The sequence below is a fragment of the Neofelis nebulosa genome, chromosome 7 (genome assembly GCF_028018385.1).
Source record: "Neofelis nebulosa isolate mNeoNeb1 chromosome 7, mNeoNeb1.pri, whole genome shotgun sequence".
NCBI classification, from domain to species: domain Eukaryota; kingdom Metazoa; phylum Chordata; class Mammalia; order Carnivora; family Felidae; genus Neofelis; species Neofelis nebulosa.
Window position 1 is genome coordinate 32,370,295 of NC_080788.1, and position 5,671 is coordinate 32,375,965.

Below are 5,671 nucleotides of genomic sequence, written 5' to 3' on the forward strand. Positions count from 1 at the left end.
AGCCACCCAGGCGCCCCAAGAGAGCATGCAACTCCTGATCTTGGGGTTGTGAGTTCAAGCCCTACATTGGGCGTAGAGCTTACTTTAAAAAAAAAAAAAAAAAAAAGTAAATGAAGGAGATGGACACAAACCGAGCTGCCCAGCACCTAAGAGCTTCTCTGTAGAAGTTTGTCAAATGCCTGACTGCTGACGTCCTAGGAATCAACAAGGATCACAGAGAACAAGCAAAGCCCCTGAGGGACCTAGTTGGAATTGGGGTTATTTGCCGTGAAAAAAGAGTAGATTTAGAAGGGCATGACCTCTGCTGAAATTCCCTATTGAAATCCCCTGGCTGTATCCCAGGAAGAGAGATTAGACATGGTCTGTGTGGCCTCAGAGGACAGATTTAGGACCACTGGGCAGGAGTCTTCTCCCAGGGGAGATGGCTTAATGAGAGCTGAGTAAGATGCCTTGGAAGTGAGCTCATCATCACTGGGGGTATGTAAGAGGCTGCATGACTGCCATCTAGGCTGCTGTGAGGGGCTCCCAGGTTGGACTGAATGACCTCCGAGAGTCAAGAATTGGGATTCTTAGATCATTGTATCTACAAAAGAACGTGAACTGTTTGTGGGAGATCACATGTCTGCATGTCTTTCTTTTCATGCAGGTGGCCCCAGCAGGCTCGGGTGACACATCAGAGCTGGGAGGGCCTGGGACACCTGTCCTGCAGAGATAATTTTAAAAGCATATCTGTTTCAATCTACAAACAAGGAAACACAGAAAGAATGAGAAAGTTTGGTGTGTCTCTGGTCTAGATTGGAGATAGACCAGAAGGATAGTTTCTCTTTATCATTTTGTAAACAAAGAAATGGAGGCCTGGGCTAGGGCAGGGCCTTACTTGGGTCACTGGCCATGCTGGGACCTGCTCTGACCTCAGCCACATCTAGTCAGGAGACTTTTTTAGGCAGGATGGGTTCCACATGACTCCCACGAGATTCTGCTGTGCCACAGGCCTTGGGCACTGAGAATAGAGGCTCAAAGATGGGGGTGGGGGTGTGGTGGGGTGGAGGGAGGAGTTTGTCTCCAGAAAGGCTTGGGAGTCTGTATCTACCCACAGTCTATGCTAAGACTCCCCTCTGTTCCAAAGTGGCCACCAGGTGGCACTCCTGCCCCACAAGCCCAGGGCCTGGCGTGTAGAGTTTGGGGGATAAGACTCTGGGTTGCCCCTGCAAGCCATGGGAGGACCTGACATGTTTTTAGGTGAGCTGAGTGTCCTGATGGAAGGAGGAAAGGGCTAGCTCTTATCTGCCAGTCTCCTGTCCATCACTGAATAAGCCCCCTGTGGATTTTTGCTTTTGTCTCTCCCCTTGGCAAGCCAGACTCCAATCTTAACAATTTAGGGTAGGGCCAAACAAATAAAAATGTATCTGGAATAACTAGGTCGGAGAACAGAGATGCAGGAATGGGATGCTTCAGGAAAGCGCTGACCCTCAGCCTAGGAAGCGTGGCAGCAGTTGTGTGAAGTTCTCCGTCTGAGCAGCCGCCTGGGAGACCGTGGCTCTGAGCTGGCCTAGAAGGAAGAGACAGGCTTGGATAGGTGGGGAGAGTTTTAGGGGCAGACAGAGCTCTGAGGGGAGGGGGAGATGTGGTACCGGGGCCCGCGCAAGCCAAGGAGGGTGTCCTGTGTGTACAATCATGTGGTCCATACCTAAGCCCTGATGTGGTCTTTGGAGGTTGGGCCAAGTACAGGGGAGGCAGCCGCTGTTGTGTCTATGCCTGTGCCCATGAGATAGTCACGGGCCTGCATACAGTGAGCACACAGTAAGTTGGAATTTCCAGACATGGCCTGGGTGGTCATAAACATTTTACTTGAGTTTTTTGGTTTTTGTTTTTTGGGTTTTTTTTTTTTGTTTGTTTGTTTTTTGCCACTGTTTTAAAACTGATAGTTTCAACATAAACTCAGTTTTCAGCTTCCAGTGAAAAGTCAGACTGCCTGTCATCTTGGGTGTACTTTCCCATGGCCCCTATAGCCTGGGGCTAAGTAGCAACTGCTCCGTAGATGGAGCGTGTGCCCTCCTGGTGTTCCCCAGCCCCACCCCGCCTCCCTTCTGCTTCACTGTTCTCAGAATTTCCCTGGTCTCTGCCCCGTGCTAGTGGAGGGGGTGCAGTTAGAGCTGCTGTTGTGAGTGGACATGAGACCTCCTAACATGGTGGGTCTAGCACGAAGGGGCTGTTGTGGGCTTGGGTGCCTTATACCTACGACGGGCTTCTTGTTAGAAGCAGGTCACTCCTTTGAAGACCCATGGAATCAGGACTGAGGAGGGGATCAGAGAAAGCTTGGAGAGAGAAGGAATGCTCTGATAGGGCCCTGCAAGGCTTTGCTTGGAAGTCTGGGGAGGGGTCCCGATGCTGCTATGGGGCCATGAACTTCAGGTCGGTGTGTGCGTCCATTTCTCTGACTCCCTAAGGGGTCTTCCGGATTTGGCTGTGCCTCAGCTCCCCACAGGGAAGACCCCCTTCAAGGTCTTTTTCTCCAAATAGGAGCCCCTGCACCATTTCTTTCTCCCAGCTTTCTCTCCGGACTCCCCCATGTGGGGAGCCATGGGAAAGAGGGCAATAGGAATGCACTTCCCCTCAGATCTGTCTGCAGTCACATCTGTGGCTTCCTCTGTTCCTTCTTTTCCCACCATTTGCTGTGAGTGGAGATTATGCCCCCCCCCCCCCTTGGTCCAGGCCCCAAAGCTAGCCTTGGCCTCCACTGAGGCAGGCAGGCTCTTGTCACCACCTGTGCCATCCTCATTTGATTTCCCCGTGCTGCCTGAGGCACACCAAAGTCCACACCCAAACACCAGTCCTCTGCTTTGCACACCCTGGGTACCTGCTCCCACTATACCCACAGTGTAGTTGCTTTCTCCTGTAGAGCTACTGCCCCAATCACGGGCCCAGTCCTTACCTCCCTGGATGCCTGTAGCCAACCAGGAGTGGGCTGCCGTCTGGCCCTTTGCCCCTAGATTGGCTGGCTCAGGGGTGCCCTTTGGTGTAGCAGGTGCTAAGCCAGGCATGGAGAAGCCCAGCCAGAGGCCCACCCTAGGGCATGAGGTGGAACAATCTTCAGCATTACCCCCTCATCCCCACCCCAGCCTGGAAAAAGAAAATTCCCTGGCATCTACCCCAGTTTCCATCTGCTGCCCTGTTGGTTGGGAGGCTGAGCCCGAGCCTGGCACCTGGTAACCTGGGCCCTGTCTGCGTCTTTCCGAGGATCATCTGGATCCAGATCCCAGCTACACACAGCAGGCAGCAGCAACAGGGTGCAGTGCACTGAGAATGGAGCATGATGATGTAGAAGATAAGGGTGTGGGGGGCGCCTGGGTGGCTCAGTCGGTTAAGCGTCCGACTTTGGCTCAGGTCATGATCTCGCGGTCCGTGAGTTCGAGCCCCTCGTCGGGCTCTGTGCTGACAGCTCGGAGCCTGGAGCCTGTTTCAGATTCTGTATCTCCCTCTCTCTGACCCTCCCCCATTCATGCTCTGTCTCTCTCTGTCTCAAAAATAAACAAAGGTTAAAAAAAAAAAAAAAAAAAAAAGAAGATAAGGGTGTGGGCCCCAGGGAGATGACCTGAGCTTCTATCCCAGCCCTTCTCTATCTAGCTGTGTGACCTTGGGTACACCACATTCCCTCTCTGTACCTTGGTTTCTGTTTGTTTGTTTGTTTGTTTGTTTGTTTGTTTGTTTGCAAAGGAAGCCAAACAATAGCACCTACTTACAAGACTGAAGATGGACTGAGTTAAAGTGGGGCTGTGAAACATGCGTAGCACATAGTAACCTCAGCGCCAGCCACTGCTTGTTGCAGTCAGAAAACCCAGGTCCACCTTGGCTCTACCAGCTGACCTTGGGCAAATCCCTCCCCCTCCCTGTGCCTCAGTGTCCTCTAATATGGGGTTGTGCCCCCTCCCTCGGTGAGGGAGAGAATGTAAAACTGGTGGGGATAAGGTAGGTGGAAGTGGGTTGTGTGTTGTGAGTTGCCTAGCACATGGGCAATGTGATCGTTAAGTCTGACTTCTCAGTGCTTAAAGGCAGGCACAGGTGATTTCTTAATTTTCTTTATCTTTGCAGAGAGGATAGACTTTGGAGGCCATACAGTTCAGCAGATGAGGCCCTGGGCTGGAGAGAGAGTATGTCCTGGAGAGGAGCCTGGGCAAGGACATGCTGCTGGGTTCAGGGCCACGGGCTTGGGTGCGGCCTGGGGAGGGGCTCTTTGCTCATAGCCTCCCTCTTTTTTGGGGCACTGTACTCTGGGCATCAGGAAGCTGTTGGCCCTACCCAGGAACCTAGTCCTGCCCGGTCTCTAGAGGCATCCTGGTTTCACCTTTTGGCCTGTTCGGGTTTCTTGGGGCCCTTAGGGAAGAAGGAAGGGGATAGCTGGAAACAAAGTATGGAATGGTACAGCAAAACTTCCTGGTAAGAAAACTCTTCTGGCCATGGCACAGGGCAAAAGGCTGGAGCCGGGGCTGAGGCCTGGGCAGCCTATATCCGTCTTCGATGGTATCTGAAGCGTATAAATCAAGTCCAGCTAGGCGTGTGGGTCCTAGAGGCCCATGTGTACCTCTGCTACGTCCTCCTCACCCTGCCTCCTCTCCCCAGTCCTTACCTCCTACGTCCTCCCTACCCAGCCTGCCTGGGGAGAGGTATCCAGTAAGTCCTGGGTAAGTGGGATTCCCATCCCTGGTTCCCTCAGGCACAGCAGAGGTGGAGAGTCTGGGCGCTCTCTGGCCCGAGGAGAGGAGACCCCTTATAGAGGGCAGCCACGTGGCTCTAAGAGGATGAGCTGATGGCAGAACTGCCTGGACTGTCCACCCAACTGCAGAGGGACTGGGTCTGGATCCTGCCGGGCATCATCACTCAGTCATCAGGTTGCCTGCTTGGCTGAGCTCTATATGCTTTGGGGGCAGAGACTCCCTAAAGCTGGTCTGACCCTGCCTCCAGGACAAGGAGTCCTGGGAATGCAGGAGGCTCCCCTCTCTCTACTTGGGAAAGGGGACTTCTTAATTACATCCCCCTCCACTCACATGGAAATGAGTTTGGATTTTCTGAGCATACACCAGCTGGCTGGGGGGAGGCAGCCCAGAAGGCTGCTGGTTGGGAAAGGGAGGAGAAGGGAGAGGGGAGGGAGTCAGGCCAAGATGAAAATTCCACGTTCTCACGGCAGAGCAATGATGGGGTGCTGAGTGCTCCCCACAGATCATCTACTCCTCTGCCTGTTTTCCCCCAGGGGAAAGCATCTTGCTCCTCCATATAGTCTCCGAGGGAAACGTGTGCACTCAAGCTAGCCTGTCCTCTGAGAACCACAGCTTTCAGGGGCCAAACCACTTAGCTGGCCATTAGTGCAGTTACCTGGTCCATGCCCTAGGAGAGATGCTTCCCGACTTCTAGGCCAACCCTTTCATGGGGTATGGGGGAGTGGATTTCAGGCCCAGAGAGGGTACAGGGCCTGCCACCGATCAGAGAAGTCCACGTCTGTCTTGTCCCTGGCGGTCCGGGTTTTCCCTTTGGAGTTGCCCCGGAGAGGGTGGCGAAGGTTCCCTAGCTGCGGGCACTGCGCCCCCCTTGGGCAGCAGGGAGGCGAGAAAGGCTGCGGGGTGGGGAAGCGGGGAGGGAGGGTCAGGAATTTGACTCCGCCTCCTTGCACTGGGAGCAG